At 38.1% G+C, this 21,544-nt stretch overlaps 1 protein-coding gene across 2 annotated transcripts in view; it reads right to left on the reverse strand.

Annotated features, from left to right (window-relative positions):
• The window catches only part of myocd (myocardin), a 712,380-nt gene that overhangs the window by 407,080 nt on the left and 283,756 nt on the right, over window positions 1–21,544 (reverse strand). The gene's annotated exons all lie outside the window — the stretch shown is intronic.

A 21,544-nucleotide genomic window follows, 5' to 3' on the forward strand; every position in this document is an offset into this window, starting at 1 on the left:
TTGATTTTACAGCAAACTACGACTCTCTAAGAACAATTTTTAGGACATGTTGAAAATGTTCCCATTGTCAGTTTTGTCAAGTCTGAGTAACTTTAAACACCAGGAGATGATAAATCTGGCATAGATCCACTGTGAAATAAAAGTAGCTGTGTTCACCAACTATTCTATTTGCAGCACAAAGGTGAAAATAAAGTAGTAGAATTTTAAAAATTAAATGGCAAACTCTAGAAAATGACAGTGGTTAAAATAGATGGGACATAGCATCACCTCCACTTGCAGTCAAATTATAGCCTTCTCTTTTAGCGTATGAATACAATACATGTATTTAGTTTTTAAGTAGATTTCCATTTTTCTTGATCTTCTTACTTATGCTGAAATGCTAATGCTGGGTTAATTTTACATTTGAAATGGATTGTATGCTGTGATATTGGACGCAATTTTAACAGGTTTGGAGGAAAGCTATATTTCAAGTATTTAGAGAAAAAAAGCATTATTAGAATGATAAATCCAAGACCCGGCAGTTTAAACTAGTGACAATGAAAGAAGCCACAACAGTTAAAGCAGAAGATATTCTGTATAATCGTTAAAGGCTGGACGCCTGGAGGAGGATCTGTGGCAGAATTACAGACACAGGGCTTAACAAGTTAACAAACCACTCGAACTTTACTCTTACAATTTACAATGCCATCTGCACCCTTTATTTGGACAACTACCATTTGTTTCGATATCCAGTGCTACCATGTGCTGAGAATATTTCACTTTGAGTAATTATATACGAATTGTTACCAAATTTACAGTGACTGAAACATAGTTGTTAATTCAGTTCTTCTGTGTTGAGACTTTCATAATACAGTGCTATCAAGCACTCTATTGCTAACGTTAACATACAAATTGCTGTCAACAAAGAGAACAGACCTAAAAACATATAAAAGTTTACTAAATCTCCTCTTAAACTTTATAGTGTGGATTTTAAAAATAATAGATACTTTGGAGGGACTTCAAGGCTTTAGTTCCTCTTTAGAGTTCAGATATCACTGCTGAACTTATAAACTGCTCAAGATTTGAAATTGTCGTTTATGATGTAACCTCCAGTTCCCAATCAGTTAACAGCCTTGAAATCATCTCCATTTTAATGACTTGTGACCAAAATATTATTGTATCATTCTACAAAATGCAGCAAAATAAAACTGTCCAAGCAAAGCTAACCAATGTTGGTAAGGGTCATCAAACTTAAACATGAGGAATTCTGCAGATGCTGGAAATTCAAGCAACACACATCAAAGTTGCTGGTGAACGCAGCAGGCCAGACAGCACCTCTAGGAAGAGGTACAGTCGACATTTCGGCCCGAAACGTCGACTGTACCTCTTCCTAGAGATGTTGCCTGGCCTGCTGCGTTCACCAGCAACTTTGATGTGTGTTGCAGGGTCATCAAACTTTTGGAACTAGACATGCAGACAAAGTTAATCTGCACCAAATGACAGAAACAAAACTGAATTCTAGTAACAACAAAATACCCATCTCCACTGACTCAGTGGCACAGATTGATGCCCACAGATATCTGAACGTTCCTCCTCTCAATTCTATTTGAAATAATTGACCTTCAGAAGAATTGAGAAAACTATCTGAAACTCAAGTTTCCTCCATATGCGTAGAAAAAAATTAACAAAGATTTTGAGTAAGGTGTTTGGGAAAGATGGAAACAGTTGAGTCGCAGCATTGCATATTCAATTATCTAAATAATGAATTGTGCACTCATTTGAAAATTAGTATAAATTGTAGAAGGAAATTATTGATTATCATGTTTTGAACATTTAATTCAGCAAAATCATTCAAAGGTACATTGCAAGAGGATTATAAAATAAAATAAAACTGATGCCAGGCTTTTAAAGTGTTTTTATAGCCTCATTAGGGGTGCCTTCCTCAAGGTATAGAGGCTCAAAGTTCTAAGGGAGAGTTCCTGGAATTTAAAGCCTTGTCATCTGAAGGCATGACCAGAAGCAATACAATGAACAAATGCTGATATGTGCAAGTTTCAATTTGGAGAACCCTGGTGCCTAAGTTATCCATCTGCAAGATATGCTGCAGATACTTAATACTTCAATACTTAACTACTTCTAGAAAAATAAATACACAATAATATTATGGGTTCCTGGTTATGTAGCATTCCAACTTCGCATTACGTCATCATTGCTCCAGATAAATTATGGAACTCTCCTATTGACACAACCTTACGTGTACTTTTACCACAAATAGCAAAGTTCAAGGTAAAAGTCACCAGAGCTTTAACAAATACAACAGGGCATTTTCATTCATTGCATCAATGGAATAAAAAAAATTGACCAATTTAAGACACAATTTAAAAAGACGTGCAGCTTATCAGTGGCTGTCACAACCCTGAAATAAGGCAGCTCTTGTAACTGGCACCACATTCCACATGAATAAATTGGAAAATATGGTAACTTATTTTATACATGGGAAAATCCCATAAATTGCAAAATATGACCAAAATTTGATTGTTGTTGGTTTTGTTCATGGTCAATGGTTAATTCAATCTGTGTACATTCTGACTTTATTCCAACTGTTGTCTAGACCTGCATGCCTCACCTTGCAGGTAATCCAAGACCAAGTCTTTATATACTATGTACATCATCCAAATTACTCACAAGGGATGAACAATGGAAAGCTACTGGGAAGCTAGCAGATGATAAAACACTAAACAAAATGAACAATAAAAAAACAGAAACATACAGAATACTACCACTTTTTAAAGACAAAGTTAAATTTATTATCAAAGTATGTATAGATTACCATTCTGTATACTACCTTGTGATCCATTTTCTTTCAGGCTTTTACAGGAAATTAAACACAATAAAATAGATGAAAAACTATATATAAACAAAGACTCACAAATAACCAATGTGCAAAAGATGACAAATTTTGTTTAAAAATTATAAATAATACTGAGACCATAAGCTGTAGAGTCCTTGAAAGTGAGTCTGTAGGTTGTGGAATCAGTTAAGAGTTGTGGTGAGTGAAGTTATCCACACTGGTTCAGGAGCCTGATGGGTATAAGATAATAACTGTTCCTGAACCTGGTAGTGTTGGACCCAAGTGTCTGTAGCTCCTCTCCATGATACCTCATCAGGAGATTATAAGATTGCTAGCACATTTAGACAGTTCAGATCTGTGCTATTTAAAGGCTTTGAAAGGGGTTCTTTCCACTCAGTGGCTACTTTATTAGGCACAGGAGTGGAGCCTGCTGTGGTCTTCTGCTGCTGTAGTCCAACTACTTTAAGGTTTGACATGTTATGCATTCAGAGATTACTGTTACTGTTACTGTTGTAATGTGTGGTTACTTGAGTTATTGTTGCCTTCCTGTCAGCATGATTCAGTACGGTCGTTCTTCTCTGAGCTCTCTCATTAACAAGGTGTTTTCCTCCACAGAACTGCTGTTCACTGGATTTTTTTTTTGTTTTTTGCAGCTCTAGAGACTGTCTCAGGTGAAATCGCAGGACATCTGCAGTTTCTGAGATACTCAAAAAGCAACAATCATTTCACATTTAAAGTCACTTAGATCACATTTCTTCCTCATTCTAATGTTTGGTCTGAACAACTGAACATCTTGACCGTGCCTGTATGCTTTTATGCATTGAGTTGCTGCCACACGATTGGCTGACTAGATATTTGCATTTAATGAGCCAGTGTACAGGTGTACATTAATTAATATAATGCAAATGATAAAACATTATAAGTGTTTAGTGTTTTATCACTTGCATTATATTTTGTCAGCTTTCCATTGTGCATCCTTGGTTACTATATACTGTGTGTGGCATTCTAGACATCCCGTAGCACTTTACAACCCATGATGTACATCGGAAGTGCAATTATTATTTTTATGCAGAAGACTTTACAATTGGTTACATCCCCTCCTTGTGCAGTAATATACAATTTATTCTTGTTTTCAGCAGATACCAAAAACAGGAAGACAGAAAATGACTCACTAGCAAAGACTCGCCAGGAATAATTCAAAAACACAATACAATGGAAGATATGGAAACCTCAAATGAAATAGAAAATGCCAAAAATACCCAACAGTTCAAGCAGCATCTGTTGAGCAAGAAACAAAATTAATGTTGTTGATTGAAAAATGGTCATTAGGATCTTCATTACTGGCAACAGTCCGAAGCCAGGATGCCACATGCCTGGACCCTGATGATTTATCTACCTCGGTCAGTAACATCCTTGCTGGAGTGAAGTTACTGGTTGAAAAGCTACGAGAACATGAGCTGTCAAAGTGAGTGCATCAGTTCAGTACTAAAGGCAGATGAAAAATATATGAAATATGGGATCATACAGAGATAAACTGGGCCAGATTCTTGAACTCACTGCTATTCAAAACATTAACTTTCTTGGTTAACTTTCTGCCATAAAGCCAGAGTGTACAAATTCTTATCTGTTTATTACTATGTATATCAGCTATTCTGTCATTAATTCTGTAGCCAAACTCAACAGCAGCGAGCATTATGTCAATAGTCAGTATTAAATAAATTCCTTGATTATTGCAGATCACTTCTATAAATACTGTTGTAAGAAATAGCTGCATCACCCAAAGGTACCAGCTAACATACTTGACTGATAAAAGTGATTATGAATTATTCTGCCATGGGTTCATATTTCACATGGGTGTGGGTGATTGGTGAAATACAGAATCGCAGGCAAATTCTCAGTATAACTTTGCTGAGGGAATGAAGTAAGTGGGCATAAAGAACATATATTGTTTAAGGATTATAAATATGAGAAATGAGGTAGGTTCATGCTGCAAGAGTGGTTTTGCTAAAAACATTTTGTAATACTTTGCTGTTATATTAGTAGTGGTTGTTAAACAAATCTTCACTTATTGGAAATCAAATTTGAGTAAAAATTTGCGGCAAAGTATACTTCTATAGAACATAGAATAGTATAGTTCTGGACAAGCCATTTACAAGAGACAAGTAAACTTGAAGTGCACAGAATACTAGTTGAGTTAGCATTACTACTATATACCAAGTGACAAATGACCAGCACATATCCCTGAATTATTTTGAAACAAAATGTTATTTGACATGTTCATAGTTATTGGGATCCTCCAACACAGTTAATAACAAACTTAACTCAGGAATTATAATAAAAAGTTATTACTGGTACAAAGCTACTAACTCTCTCCACTTAATTAATGAACATACCAGTAATTAATATATTTGTACAAACAGTGAGGTCACCGCATACGTACTTTCCAGACATTTCTATCTAAATAAGGTTTATTTATAGATTTATAGTCTGCAAACAATAAACTTATTTCTTTGAATTTTCACATTTCTATAAAAGTAAAAAGCTGCCTTATATTTTCTATCATTTTGTCCTTTGTTACCATGAGTTCACAGATCTATTCTGCACTCCTCTTTATCTCTGTCTGAAAAATGATGCAGTAGAGAGAAGAGTGATCTTGAATCTTGAATAGATTGAAAGATATCATCACAAAAACTCAGTCATAGAAGCAATAATGTCCAGTGAAAGACTTGCAATGCACTTGATGGGTGACCTGGATATGATCAGAGTACACAGGTGATTAAGCATTCATTAACCAGCCACACTTCAGACCACAATATCTGGTTAGCAGCAGATATGTCAGGCTGTTGTATATCGATTATGACTCAATATTCAACACCATCATCCTTTCAGTATTAATCAAAGAGCTTCAATACCTGCACCTCCATATCTTCATCTGGAACTGGATCCTCGACTTCATTATCAGGAGATCACAGTTAACAGAGATTGGTAATATATCTCCTCCTCACTGTACATTTGGCTGGTTGAGTGCTGTTACCACAGTCTTGCACTCAAGTTCAGCAAGACCAATGACTGATTATGGACTTGAGGAAGGGGAGGTCAGGACAGCACAAACCAGTCTTCATTCAGGGGTCAGAGATGGAAAGGATGAGCAGCTTCATGTTCCTGGGCATCAATGTTTCAAAGGATCTATCTTGTGCCCAACACATTGAAGTAATAATGAAGACAGCATTCCAGTGGCTCAACTTCATTACGAGTTTGAGAAGATTTGGTATGTCACCGAAGACTCTTGCAAATTTCTCACACATACGGTAGAGAGCATTCTCACTGATTGCATCACAGCCTGGTACGGAGCCTCCAATGCACAAGATACAAGATGCTGCAGAGGGTTGCATTTTTAGCTAGTTTCCTCCCAGGCACAACCTTTCCTGCCACTGAGGAACATCTTCAAGAAGTGGTGCCTCAGGAAGGTGGCATCTGTCATTAAGGACTCTCCCCATCCAGAACATGCCCTCTTCCTCTCACTGCCATTGGGAAAGAAGTACAGGAGCTGGAAGACCCAATTTAAAGTTTTAGGAACAGCTTCTTCCTCTCTGTCATCAAAGCTGTGAATGGTCCATGAACCCATGAACACTACCTTATTATCTACCTTTCAGACTATTTATTTATGCAAATTATGGTAATTTTTTATGTCTTGCACGGTACAGCTGCCACGAGCAACAAATTTCATGACATTTGTCAGTGATAATATGCCTGACCCTGATTCTAACTTTAAAGATGGGCAGAACAAGGTAGAACTGAAACTTGGATAGAATAAAACACATTATTGCATGTTTTAAATGTGAACAGTGACAAGGTGGATTGTTGTTAAAGTAATGAAGGAATAATCATTGTGTTTAAACAGAGATTTTAGTATGAGGATAAGGAACTTCCATATCCTTGGAGAGGCTTATTTTTATCTTAATTGCAGAGGTCAAAGTTACGAGAGATTTTGATAATGTACACAGGGAGAAACTTACTTACGGCAAAAAATATGATTATATTTGCACATAGCGTAAGAATTACTGTTGTATTTATTCGAGTCTTTCAAAGCAGGTACAATGTTATTGAAAAATAGTCATTTCAGGTCATACAATTTCAAGAAGATTAACATTTTTGAACATTCGTCGTGTGAGATTATCCTCAGTTCTTCGTATATTAAAGAAAACACTTAACAGTTTATCTCTACAGGAGACTACTGGAATCCACAAACAGAAGACCACATAAGACGTAATTCAAAATGTTGTCCTTCCATAACTCCGAGCTATGTAGAGTGGACTTGGCCTCCCATTGTAGCATTCAGGTTAAATTTCATGTTGCTAATTTAACCAGATGCATCCAAAACAAAGTGTGCTACGAACAGATCATAAAACTGCAGGGAAAAAGTTAACTTCTCTCGTGTCTATGCGTTTTGTATAACTGTAGCAGTACATCGGTTCTTCTCTGGGTGCAGAAAAATGGCCACCAATCACGCCTCCATACAATCGCTGTCTCATTCTCAGAGTGGTGCTGGAGAATGCGTCATCACTGAGGATTTCTGGCAAATTTCCATTGGTAGTTGAACTTTTTATCTGGAAATGAAAATGTAAATTGGTTTTGATCAGTCTGGCACAGTTATTCTTTAAAATGGGTTATCTCAAATTACATATTTCAATGTTATGAAAGTTTATATCATTGTACTAAAGAACATTTTTTTAAACAAACAATTCCATATATGGCTTTGATATTGATGTGAGCTAGGATTAACAATTAAGTTGTGAATGTGAATTATTTTAACCAATTTATAATGTTTGCTTTTTAACTTACTTAAATCTTCTGGTCCTTCACTTCCACATTCACTTTCTTTCATCTCTGAATCTTTCTCTTCATCCTAAAGGTATTTACTTCACATTTATAGGAATAACAAATTAGTAACATTAGAGATGTAACCCAACATACTTCTAGTAAAACATCTCCAGTAGCTTTTCAATCTATCTTTCATTACATGGAGTCGTGTCTTCAGAATCAGAATCAAATTTATTATTACTAATTTACGTGACATGAAATTTGTTGTTTTGTGGCAGCAGTACAGTATAAAGACATAAAATTACTGTAAATTACTAAAATAAATAAACAGCAGGACATGAAGAAAAATAAGGTAGTGTTCATGGATGTTCAGAATCTGATGGTGCAGAAGTTGTTTCTGAATCATTGAGTGGTCTTTACGTTCCTGTTCCTCCTCCCTGATGGTACTGATAGGAAGAGGACATGTCCCAGATAGTGAGGTCTTTAGTGCTGAAAGCCTCCTTCGGAAGTCACTGCTTCTTGAAGATGCCATCAATGGTAGGAAAGGTTGTGCTTGTGATAAGCTCGCTAAATCCAAAACCCTCTGCAGCCTCTTGAGATTCTGTGCATTGGAGCCGGCATACCAGACTGTGATCAAAATGTTCCCCACTACACATCTACAAAAATTTGTAAGGGTCTTTCATGATATGCTAAATCTATCTAAATATCTACCGAAGTATAGAGGATTTTGGTTAACTGGGACACATCGGGACCAGTACATTTTGGCCCTATTAAGCAGCTGCCCCAATTAGCCAAAGTTCCATTGAAATAATTAAAAAGGTATAAAAAAGGCAAACTACTGTTCAACTGAATAAAAGAAGTACGTATTTAGGTGAAATACAAACCAAATTAGAACACCAACAATACTACTACAGAACCATCAAACTGTGTATAAGTTCGTAATAGTTATCAATGAAAGAATTCATCCAGTGGTCGCTCTGTGTTCTTTTGATTGACTATAAATGAACAAATCGGGGTAGGTGGCTAGGGTAATTTTTTTCAGTTCATCTCAAATCTTTTTGAGGCATTTTGGTAGGGACTGAAAATTTTTAAAGTCAAAGTAAACAAACAAAATGATCAAAAATCACTGCTTTTTGAATTGATGTCCGTTCACCAAATGGATAACATAACACAAGCACACGCAACTGAAGCTATTTAAAAACTGTTTGTTCTAAGCACAATTTAGTGCCTAATGGCCACACAAGTGCACGTGGCTGACGCTAGTTAGAAACTGTTTGGCTATACTCTCTTGTCCCAGTAAGGCGGCATAGTGCCCCAAATAAACAAACAGAATCTTGCCTATTTTCTCGATTAGTTTTTGTTCTTTAAGAGCAGCTAGCCTGATTAAACAATGGCCCAATTAACTGGAATCCACTGTATTTGCATAACACAGAATATGGCTTGGACTGTATCATTTAAAATTGTATAAATTATTTGTCAAAATAATAAATTCTCCCAAGCACATTTTGAAGATGTTCATTTCTAGTTATAGATAAAAATAAACTGACAGGATTTATATAATAAATTGTTAACACTTAGCTACATAGTAGGGAGCCAGGAGTTTTCCACAATTATTTACATTGGAAATAGTCATAAATGCATTACATTATCAATCTTATTTCAAATTACAATGTTGTCAGACAGGGCTTCCTGCTATGCTTTGGATTTTGTGTGTTTTTCTAATCTTATTGACTGTACTGTATTTATATTCCACATGCAATAATTACAGAAGAGCCACCTTGCATTTGCCCAATAATAATTGGCAAGTTGTTATCTTTGGTGATGCAGAAAATGGTTAACTCTTAAATAGCAAACAATTTCTAAAGCATGCGCACAAAACTGAACATAATTCAGCTTCCATCTTCCATCTTCCAGGAATGACCTAAACCTGGGAGAAAGCATAATAGCTCATTTGATGGACCAACTAGAAGAGACATAAGCATAGCTAGTGGAAATCTAGCACAAAGTTCAGTTCCACTATGCAATATAAATTCCTAGCAACTTCTAATTGGTTTTACAATTATATTTTTCTGTGATTTATCTTCCAAACTTAGCAGCTGTTACAGTTTATAGAATTAAAACTGTCAAAAGTAAAACATTCAAAGATCTACTTCTTTGAAACATTCTGTGGGTGGTGCAGTCACTAAATCTAGTCAAGTATTCTCTGGAATACACATTAAACCCTTGGAATGCAGAACAGGACGAAGTAGACAGAAGCCATTAGTTAAACAGGGCGACACATGCATGCATATCCACTGCTTCAAGACTAAAGAAATGGACTTTTGAAAGCGCTTGTAAGTTGGATCATATCTAAGTCAGGTCCTGATCCCCATGATGCCCAATAAAAACAGTTAGTGGGGTCAGTGACAGAACCTCAATAAACTCAAGCACAAGCCTTGTTTGGTTAATAACAGACAATTAAAACTTATAACTGCAAAGAATCTCTACTGATTCCAGGAAGAATTAGGAGACAATCTGGAGAACAGCAAGCAATGGCTACTCACAGAATCACAGTCTCCAGAAGCAAATGTATTTTGCTAAACAAGCCTGGGCTGACCATCGAGTAACCATTCACATTAACTATGCACCAACTCTATTCTTCACTCTCTCCACATTCCCATCAACAGTCCTCAGTTCCTATCATTCATGTACACAAGGCAATTTACGCTGGTCAAGTAACTTACCGCCCAGCGTGACACTGAGAGCAGGACGTCCTACAGATTCACATGGAGCACGTGCGATCTCAACACACACAGCTTTGGAGCTCAGTATTGAATCCAGATTGCTGGAGCTGGGATCCAGCAGCTTAGCTAGCTTTGCCATTATGCAAGCAACTTTCCTATTCCCTGAAGTTCTGCTACCTTCAGTTTAGAAGGAAAAACAAAGACCATCATTCCCAAGGCTCAGACAGAGTGATGACTTAGTTATATCATCTTGTATGATTGCATCATGATAGGGCGAATGAGCAGATGCTACAATAGTATGCTTGAACAGGGCAATGGGGAAAAAGCGGAAAAAGAACCCAAAATTAACAATATTCAAGCATCAAACACCGCTAAGTCTCAGAAGATTCTACTTCAGTTAAGACCTCTTTGTTGCAAAATGCAGTGTGTTGCAGCTGCAACTGGAGACAGAGAACTGGCTGAAAGCTAACTTTTTGTGGCTGTTAAAATCAGAATCAGGTTTATTATCACTGATATACACTCCGTGGCTACTTTATTAGGTACACCTGTACACCCATTCATTAATACAAATATCTAATCAGCTAATTACGTGGAGGCAACTCAATGCATAAAAGTATGCAGATATAGCCAAGAAGTTCAGTTTTATTCAGTCAAAATATCAGAATGGGGAAGAAATTTATTTTGTGACTTTAATTAGATTGTTAGCGCCCGGCAGTTGGTTTGAATATCTCAGAAGATGCTGATCTCCTGGGATTTTCACATACAACAGTTTCAAGAGTGATGTTGACCAGTGTAAAACAGAGAATGGTGCAGAAAATAAAAAAAAAACACACACCCTGTGATTGGTAGCTCTGTGGGTGAAAAGACTTCATTGAGAGAGGTCAGAGGAGAATGGCCAGACTGGTTCAAAGTGATAGGAAGGCAACAGTAATACTTTGAATCTTGAAGTGGAGGGGCTACAGCAACAGAAGACTGCACCAAGTTCTACTCCTGCACCTAATAAAGTGGCCACTGTGTGTATGTTGCAAAATTCATTTTTTTCTGGCAACAGTACAGTGCAAGACATGGAAATTACTATAAATTACAACAAAATTATAAATAAATAGTGCAAAGTAGGAATTGTGAGGTTGGTGTTCCTGGGTTCATGGCCCATTCAGAAATCCGATGGCAGAGGGTAAGAAACTGATGTTAAAACATTGAGCGTGGATCTTCAGGCTCCTGTACCTCCTCCCTGATGGAAGTAATGAAAAGGGTGCATGTTCTCTCAGCAAATGTGGCATTTGGCTTCTGGCTGTTTCCAGTAGCATGTACCTGAAACACTTCAGTCTGCATCATATTGCTGCATTATTTAAAACATTTATTACAAGAATGTAGATTGATCACACTTTTCCTCTCACGATTATATCAGGACCATGGGCTTTTTGATTTTGCAGGTTGTCTCTCTCCTTACCTCTGTGCTCTACGGTACTTAGAGTCACATATATCTTTTCCATAATGGAACTCCACTCACCAAGCATATGGCCAGACCGTGAAACAATATTGTATTGAATGGACATTGACCAGGATCCAGGAATATATTTATTCTACACCCTTCCACTTAGATGTCTCCATGCAGCAAGGGCTAGTCTCTTAGCACTTGGCTCTTAAATCTAGTGCAGAAGCCACACATTAAAATACCAATCTTAGTAGCCTTTTTCTAAGGCCAGCTAGCTTAGCTAACACAAGAACATATCAGCAGTGATAATAAATTTAAGTTAAAAACAAGCTTGTGATGCTCCTTTCAGCAGTCATTGCCATCAAATGCAGGGGATTTCAAAAACTGCAAGAACATCTCAGAGTCTATATAGACAGTTCAGTCCTTGGACTTATAATATTTAAGTTTCCAGGAAAATTGACTTCTTTTATCTTGCATATCCATCTGTTGTGTACCAGTTAAGAAAAGGCTTTTATCTTTGCAAAAAAAAAAACAAGATTAGCGAGACTTCATAAACATGAGAAAGTCTGCAAATGCTAGAAATTAAATGCTGGAGGATCTTTGCAGGTCAAGCAACTACTATAGAAATGAATAGATAGTTGATGTTTCAGGACACGACACTTCTTCAGAACTGAGAAGGAAAGAAAAGGGGGGATTTGGAAATTAGCTTACTAGAAATGAAATAGATATTTATGCCATCAAGTTGGAGGTTACCCAGTCTTAATACAAGTTGTTGATTCCCAGACGGAATATAAGGTTTTGCTTCTCCACTCTGAGCGTGGCCCCATCCTGGCACAAGAGAAGGCCAGGGAGCGACATGTTGGATTGGGAATGGGAATTGGAATTCAGATGTTTTGCCGTTGAGAAGTCCCATTAGGGGCAGAAGGTGTGGAGGTGCTCAACAAAGCAGTCCCCCAGTTTAGGACAGGTCTCACCAATGTAGAGGAGGATGCTTCAGCAGCACCAGACACAACAGATGGCCCCAGCAGATTTGCAGGTGAAGTGTTGCCTCAGATGGAAGGACTATTTGGGGCTCTGAATGGAGGTGAGGAAGGAGGTGTTCGGGCAGGTGTGGTACTTAGGCTGCTTGCAGGGATAAGTGCCAGGAGGGAGATTAGTAGGGAGGGACAAATGGACAATGGAATCATGGAGGGAGTGATCCCAGCAGAAAGCGGAAAGAGATTTCAAACCACTTTCCATCTTGGATGAGATATAAAAAAAAAGGTGATTTGATTGATTATGGAAGTTGCTGGTGTTCATTCAAGAAAATCATTGTGAATGGTGCGCTATACTTTTAATTTCTGATGCAAGTCTTTGGAGACATCCTTATTCAGTCAATAAGAAAGACCAATTGAAATAATCAAATGGATTATTAAAGTAACAAAGTTTCAGGCATGTATAACTGTTTCTAGTGAAAAGTTGTTTACCTATTTCCCTATTATCGATGCTGACTGACTTGCTGAGTATTTGTAGCGTCTTTAATTTATTTTGGATTTCCAGGCTCTGCTTCAAATTAGTTTAAAATTACTGAACTTTGAAATTGGTAAATTTGTTTACTATTGTAACATGTGCCAAGACCCAGTGAAAAAACACTGTTCTGCATGCCATTCATACAAATCATTACATCACATCAGTCTATCAAGTTAATGCAAGGGAGATATGGCCGATAATGGTGGTGTCATCTGCAAACTTTTAGATGGGCTTAGAGAAGAATCTGGTTATACAGTTATGAGTGTACAGTGAGTACAGTAGGGGGTCAAGGACACAGCCATCTGGGGTACCAGTGTTGAAAGTAATCTTTGCAGAGGTGCCACTGTCTACCCTTACTGATTGTGGTCTGTTGGTCCAGAAGTCAAGGATCCAGTTGTAAAAGCGAAGTGTTGCATCCCATGTCTAGGAGTGTGGAGATGAATTTGCTTGTATTGAGGGCTAGAGCCAATAACACCAGAATAACATGAGCACCTGTATTACCCAGATGCTGCAGACATGCGTGTAGAGTCAGGGAGATGATATTTTCTGTGGGCTTGTTTCGGTGGTGGGTGAATTGTAGGTTTGAGACTGCCCAGGAGAGTGGAGCTGACACATGCTAAGCCCAACCTAACAAAGCGCTTCATGATTGCGGAAGTTAGAGCCACCGGGTGGTAGTCATGTCATGTTAATTTATTTTTCTTCGGTACTAGGATGATAGTGGTCTCCTTAATGCAGGTGATTAGCTGCAAATATACCCACCAAAGGATATGTGCAGCATGTGAGGACGCAACTAGGGATGCCATTCAGACTACAGGTCTCTGTGGGTCTCTCTGGAAGACGATAATTGGAAGTTCTTGCAGTGGGTGTTGACATCCCATTCTCCTTCCATTCAAAGTGTGCAGAGAATGTGCTATGCTCATTGGGAGGGGATGAGGTTTCATCAGTGATGCTGCCAACCTCATTTTTTTGCCTTTATAGCATGTGAGCCCTGCCACAGCTGAAAGCTGGTCAGGCACTCCGTTCTGGAGTGGTATTGTCTCTCGCCATAGCATTACAAAGGTTACGTCTTGAATTAGGGCAGGGTTATCCAAGTTGAATACCACAGTCCTAGATTTTAATAGGGAACAGATCCCCTGGCTTATCCACAGTTTCTGGTTTGGGAACAACCAAGTTGAGCTTTTAGCTACACTGTCCTTCAAACACTTGCTGACAAAGTCTTGATGATGGCAATATATTCATTTAGGTTGTCAGCTGAGCCTTTGAATATGGACAACAGTAGTCTATTTATTCTAGGATGTGATGTAGATCTTCCTCCACTTCCTCAGACCAGCAAGGTACAACTTGTACACCATGTTCTCATGTACCAAAGTGTACCCTGGAATGAAAATACACCCAGTGACCCTATTCCTTCTTTAAACTGAGCTCCCTACTGGAAGTTTGGAATCTTTAATGTACCATTAAATATTTTGATAGGCTAATAAAAGCTTTAGTCTCTGCTAACAGTCACAGTTGAAAAATAACATTTCACGTTATTCTAAGTTTGGTTACATTGCACAATTATTTAAATTATTTAAAACGTAGTCGATTTCTTTCAAAAAGACAAACATAGGGCATTTAGTTATTGCATGGAACATGAATGGTTGCCAATTAAAATTTGCAGGATATTTATGGAAGTCTAACAACACACCAACGCATTTTTTTTTCAGATAGTTCTAGAAACGTGCAGTCCCTTGAAATAGTTAGAAGCTTGTTTACACAAAGCGAATGCAGTGGTAACATTAGCTTCATTACCCTATTGCTAATCTCAGGTACAAAGAGGCAGTGTGCAGGAAGCATAACAATCAGCTGAACCTGAACCATCCTGGGACCAGGGTCCTGGTGAATTACGCTGTGGAGAGGGTTTTAAAACAAGTAGCAGAGGTGGGGAGGTGGGGTGGGTTCAAAGGCTTGTAAAAGTATGGATAAAATAAAAGGGAAGGGGAGTGCGGGAGAGGTTTCTGGTCACCAAAATAAAGAATATAAGTGAAAAGAAAGGTGATATTTGAATGCATGCTGTTTACGAAATAAGGCAGATGATCGTGCAGCACAGTTAGAAATTGGAAGGTATGATGTTACCTCCTGTAACTAATAAATTAGCTGCTGAGTGGTCTTTTACTGCATTCAGAGATGTTCATCTGCATCCCACTGTTGTAACATGTGGTTATTTAAGTTACTCCCTCCTTTTTGTCTGGCCATTCTTCTCTGGTTTCTCTCATTAACAAGGTGTTTTAACCCATAGAACTGCCACTCACCGTATCTTTTTCACACCATTCCCTGTAAACTCTAGAGACTTTTGTGTGTGAAAATCCCAGGAGATCATCAGCCTCTGAGATACTCAAAACACCCTGTCTGGCACCAACAATAATTCACATAGTCAAATTTACTTAGATCATATTTCTTCCCTGTTCTGATATTCTGATCCCTGATCTGAACAACAAGTGAACCTCTTGACTTGTCTGCATGCTTTTATTCAATGAATTACTGCTACATGATTGGCTGATTAGATATTTGCATTAACAAGGTGTACAAGTGTACCTAACAAAGTGGCTACTGAAGAGTGTTTGATGGCTCTGGCCTGGACACACTAGAATTTAGAAGAATGAGGAGGAGGGGGAATCTCAAACACTATTGAATGCTGAAAGGTCTGCAGAGAATGGACGTGGACAGAATATTTCCAATAGTGGAAGAGTCTAGGACCAGAGGGCACAGAATACAAGTATATCCTTTTAGAATAGAAATAAGGAAGATTTTTTTTTTTAGCGAGAAGACAGTGAATGTGTGGAATTCATTGCCACAGGTGCCTGCGAAGGCCAAGTCACTGGGCTTATTTAAGGTGGACAGATCCTTGATGAGTAAGGGCATCAAAGGTTACAGGGAGAAGGCAGGAGAATGAGGTTGAATGGGAAAACGTATCAGCTATGATCAAATGGCGGAACAGACTTGATAGACAGAGTGCTGTAATTCTGTTCTTATGTTTAGGGTCTTTAGGGTGTTATGTTCTTAAGGTCCTATTTATTACACAGGAGGTCCGCTGCGTCTTTGCCAACTGAAAACTGTGATCCTACCTTAGGTTTGCCAACTTTCTCACTCCCAAATAAGGGACAAAAGTAGCAGTTCAATACGGGACACTTGTGTTTACCCCAAGAAAGACTACCACGACCCTGAAGCCTTGTACAGGTACCTGTGTGCGCATGCGTGATGTGCACATATATGACGTGCTTCTCGGTTTTGGCTTAATTTTCCCGATTCTGGTAAGTGAAACTACACTGTACATACATTATTTGTACTTTATATAGGCTGTGTATTTATCATATCATTCCTGCTTTTACTATATGTTAGTGTTATTTTAGGTTTTATGTGTTATTTGGTGTGATTTGGTAGGTTATCTTTTGGGTCTGGGAACGCTCAAAAATTTTTCCCATATAAATTAATAAATTCTTCGCTTTACGCCATTTCGGCTTACGAACGGTTTCATAGGAACGCTCTACCTTAGCGGGGGAAATACGGGACAAGGGCGGTCCCATATGGGACAAACCAATTTAGCCCAATATACAGGATGACCCGGCTAATACAGTCGGCAACCCTATCCTACCTTATCACATCATTCATCGCTGGGATGTTGCCCCATCACAGCCCTTGAAGTACATGTCCAAGTATACGTTAAATGTTATCAGGGTCCCTGCCTCTATTATCCTTTTAAGCAATGAGCTTCAGAACCCTTCCAGCCTCATGATCAATATTTTTTTCTTTGCCTCTGCTCTAAACCTCTACCAAATGTTTTAAAACTCTGCTCCCTGTTTTTTGGCCCCTCTGGCAAGGGAAACGATCCTTCTTATTTATCTGTCTAATACCCTCATAGTTTTAAACATCTCAATCAAGTCTGACCTGTGGTGACCGTAAATGTACGCAGAGCTTGCTGGCCTAACTAGTATTGTTGATCAAGTATAGTATAACCTACAGTTTTTATGTCCAATGCTCCAATAATAAAGGAAAATATACTCTATTCACTTTCAGCCTTATCAACCTGTTATTGACATCTTAAGCAGATGCAAATATTTCTTCTCAAACTACTCAACATTTTCCTATGTGATGTAAATTTCCTTGTCTTGAAACACTTCCACAAATAAATTACCTCATGTTTCTGCAGTTTAAATTCCATTCCCCTTTTTTTGCCAGAAGCTCAATCATTACTCATCACTATCAACCACATGGCCAAACTTTATGCTGTAAGCAGACTTCTTTATCATGTCCCTTGTACGAGGCGTGATTGATAAGTTTGTGGCCTAAGGTAGAAGGAGTCAATTTTAGAAAACCTAGCACATTTATTTTTCATACGTTTACACACTTAGTCCAGCAGTCATGGAGCATATGGATCCCTTTGTAGAAGTCGGCGTCTTGGGCCTCCAGAAGTGGTCCACAGCAGGGGTGATTGATAAGTTTGTGGCCTAAGGTAGAAGGAGATGAGTTATACAGCTCTCGTTATATGCACGTGCAGTTCAACTCTTTTGAGTGAAAATGCAGAAAGTTTGAAGTTAATAACTTAGGCTACAAAGAAGGGATCCATATGCTCCACGAACACTGGACTAAATGTGTACATGTAGGAGGGGACTATGTTGAAAAATAAATGTGCTAGGTTTTCTGAAATTGAGTCCTTCTACCTTAGGCCACGAACTTATCAATCACCCCTCGTACTTAGGGCGATTTAATTAATCTTAGCAAAGTACTGATGACTGTGATCTGAGGAACTCTGCTGCGAATTTCAGTAACAAAAGTTCCCATGAATCTTTATTTCCTATCACGGAGTTAGATTTGAATAGAATTTACTACCTGGAATCCACAGGCTTTTACTCGGAAGGACTGTTTGGGGTCCTGAACGGAAGTGAGGAACAAGGTGCACGGGCAGGTGTGGCATTTAGTCTGTCTATGTCCCATGTCATATCAAGGTAATTAGTTTACTATTCTCACATGAACCCAGATACAGTTAAAAAAAAACTTTTGTGTTGCATGCCACCTGTACAGATCATTCCAAAGACAAGCTTAAAGGGAAAAGTATTAACAGAATATAGTGTTACATTTACCGTTACAGAGAAAATGCCATGCAGATAGACAGATAATGTATAAAGGTCACAAAAAGGTAAAACATTGAAATAATTCACTCAGAATGCATCAAACATACTGTCTCGTTGACCTCCTCATTAACACCCCAAAATCTAGACTAGAAGTTTGTCATTCTTGATCCCAAGGGACTACCTGAAAAGTAGTAAATACCTAGCTACTTGTGAGTTAAAATTCTAAATAAGGAGCATTACTTATGTTCCATCTTGTCTCAAAGTGTCAAAGACCTGAACAACTCAATAATGTTATCATTTTGATGCTTTGATGTATCACTGTTCCCTTTTATTGATTAAAAATTTATATTACATTGTCCAGTTTGCTCTAACTTACAGGTGTATCTGATGGCTGTTTTCTTTTTGAAAATTATCCAGAACATGATACAGTTACTGCATGAAACCAGGGCTTTCCACAGATGGCTGCCTGCCTTGGGTTTTGAAAGATTAAGATTTTGATAGTCTTATAAATTTGCTATTGTCCACGAGGGCAAATCATTAATAACTGTAATACAGAACATCTAGATCGGTGACATGAAAGAGCCCACATTCCAACAACTTAGACTGAATGAGCTGTTATTTCCAGTGCATGACATAGTTCTGAAAGCGTTTTGAAGTTGGAAGGGAAAACCTTATGAGGACAGTCAGTATTAAAAGTCACAAGTTTGAATTAATCCCTGTGGTAATGACATAACAGGGGCTTTCCAAGGATCGTTGTTAAATTACTAAGGTTGAAGTCCATCAAGCCAACGCAAAATGATATAGCCAGGAGATTACAAGGCTGGATTTTTGTCAAAGTTTCAAGGATATTCATGGTATGACAAAACACCAAAAATAAAATAAGTATTTTTTTATAATTTTGATTATTAAGGTTCCAAAAATGAACAAAAGTTGATTAAAAACTGTAATGAAAAAAACTACAAATATGAAACAAAGCCAAAATAATTTAAAAAATAACTTGCCCTTTGCCTCCCAATCCACAGTCCCACTGAACCCATTGAAATTGAATCCTGAGGCTAATTACCAGCGCCGGATAATCTCAGTAAAGCTGGACAACACTGCTGGTATCAAAAGTGAACCCTAGTTCATGAGACGTAACAGTCACAGAATAAAAGTTTTCAAAAATCATGACACCAATTCCTGGTAGAAATATCTCCAACTGCATCAGTTAGAACAATTCAACTTACAGAAAGCACATACAGTTAAAATCTAATTGCTTTGTTCTTTGTACTTAATATTTTTAAATTCAAAGTGCAGAACATAACATTTTATTCAAAATTGTATCCATTAATGAAATTGTTAACAACACACACAGAATGTCAGATAAACAAACTCAGCAGCTCAAGCAGGTCATATGGAGGGAAATACACAGTTGACATTTTGGGCTGAAACCTTCTTCAGAACTGTGATAAGGAGTAACAGCCAAGGTCGCAATGGCTGCTATCCCACAGGTGAATGAATCGAGATTCATTGACTTGGGAGGCTCAACCAAACTTCACTGAACTATTAAAAAAGAAATTTTTATCTGTTTGCAGCAAGAATGAATGAATGTTTCAAACATATCTCAATGCATTATCCACTGACAGTAGCATAAAATCGTAAATGAGAGTAGCAGCATAGCAGCAAATAATTTTATTTATTTGGTGATACAGCACACAGGAGGCCCTTCTGGCCTTTCAAGCCATGCTGCCCCAGTGACTGTCAACCCCTATAACCCTAATCTATACTTTATACTCATACTTTATACTTTATTGTCGCCAAACAATTGATACTAGAACATACAATCATCATAGCAATATTTGATTCTGCGCTTCCTGCTCCCTGGATTACGAATTGATAGTAAATATTAAAAATTTAAATTATAAATCATAAATAGAAAATAGAAAAATGGAAAGTAAGGTAGAGCAAAAAAACCGAGATGCAGGTCCGGATATTTTGGAGGGTACGGCCCAGATCCGGGTCAGGATCCGTTTAGCAGTCTTATCACAGTTGGAAAGAAGCTGTTCCCAAATCTGGCCGTATGAGTCTTCAAGCTCCTGAGCCTTCTCCCGGAGGGAAGAGGGACGAAAAGTGTGTTGGCTGGGTGGGTCGTGTCCTTGATTATCTTGGCAGAACTGCTGCGATAGCGTGTGGTGTAAAGTGAGTCCAACGATGGAAGATTGGTTTGTGTGATGTGCTGCGCATATAATAATCTAATAATACATAATCTAATCACAGGACATTTTACAATTAAACTATCAGTACATCTTTGAACTGTGGGAGGAAACTGGAGCACCCAGGGAAAACTCTCGCTTTCCATTGAAGGACATACAGAAGCTCCTTACAGAATGGCACCTGAATTAAACTCCAAACTCTGGAGCACCCTGAGCTGTAACAGCATTGTGCTAACCGCTGTGCTACTGCGGCTCCTAAATTGGGACAACAGCAACATCCAGACAACTGATAGGAGGAAAGGGAGCCCAAAATGCTCTTGTGCAGTTGCAGAGGAAGGATGGCGGTGTGGCCGATGACAATATATTTTTATATGTGCATCCAACTAATAGCAGAAACGCGAAAATGGATTCATATCTTAAAATCAATACTAAAACTATTCAATGGAATTCAGGAAAAGATTCTTTGCATAAGGGGCTTTAAAACCCAAGCAAACATCAGGCCATGAGATGATTTTATATCAATGTGTTCAAAAGGCATACTTCAAGGGAATGAGCCATTAAAAGAAATAAGTTAACTGGGAAGTATACAAGCACTACTGCATTACTGGAAGGACGATGGTCTTAGCCTAACAAAGATAAAGTTGTACCAAAAGGAAAACTCCACAACTAATAATGATCACAGTCCTGGGGTGGAGATCTGAGAATAGGACTGCAGCCTCCAGAGTATAAGTCTATAAGTGTAGAATGTGGAAATCTCAGGAGGGCTGAACGCTCAACCAACTAAGGATGGGCACATCAGGACATGGAAAATCATTATTGCCAGTCCCTAATTGATTCTAACTGAGACAGCAGATAAGAATCAAACCCATTGATGGTTGAGAAGTCATATGTGGGCACAGCAAGAACAGGGCAGTGATTTCATCCTT

This window comes from Mobula birostris, chromosome 24 (genome assembly GCF_030028105.1).
Source record: "Mobula birostris isolate sMobBir1 chromosome 24, sMobBir1.hap1, whole genome shotgun sequence".
NCBI lineage: Eukaryota > Metazoa > Chordata > Chondrichthyes > Myliobatiformes > Myliobatidae > Mobula > Mobula birostris.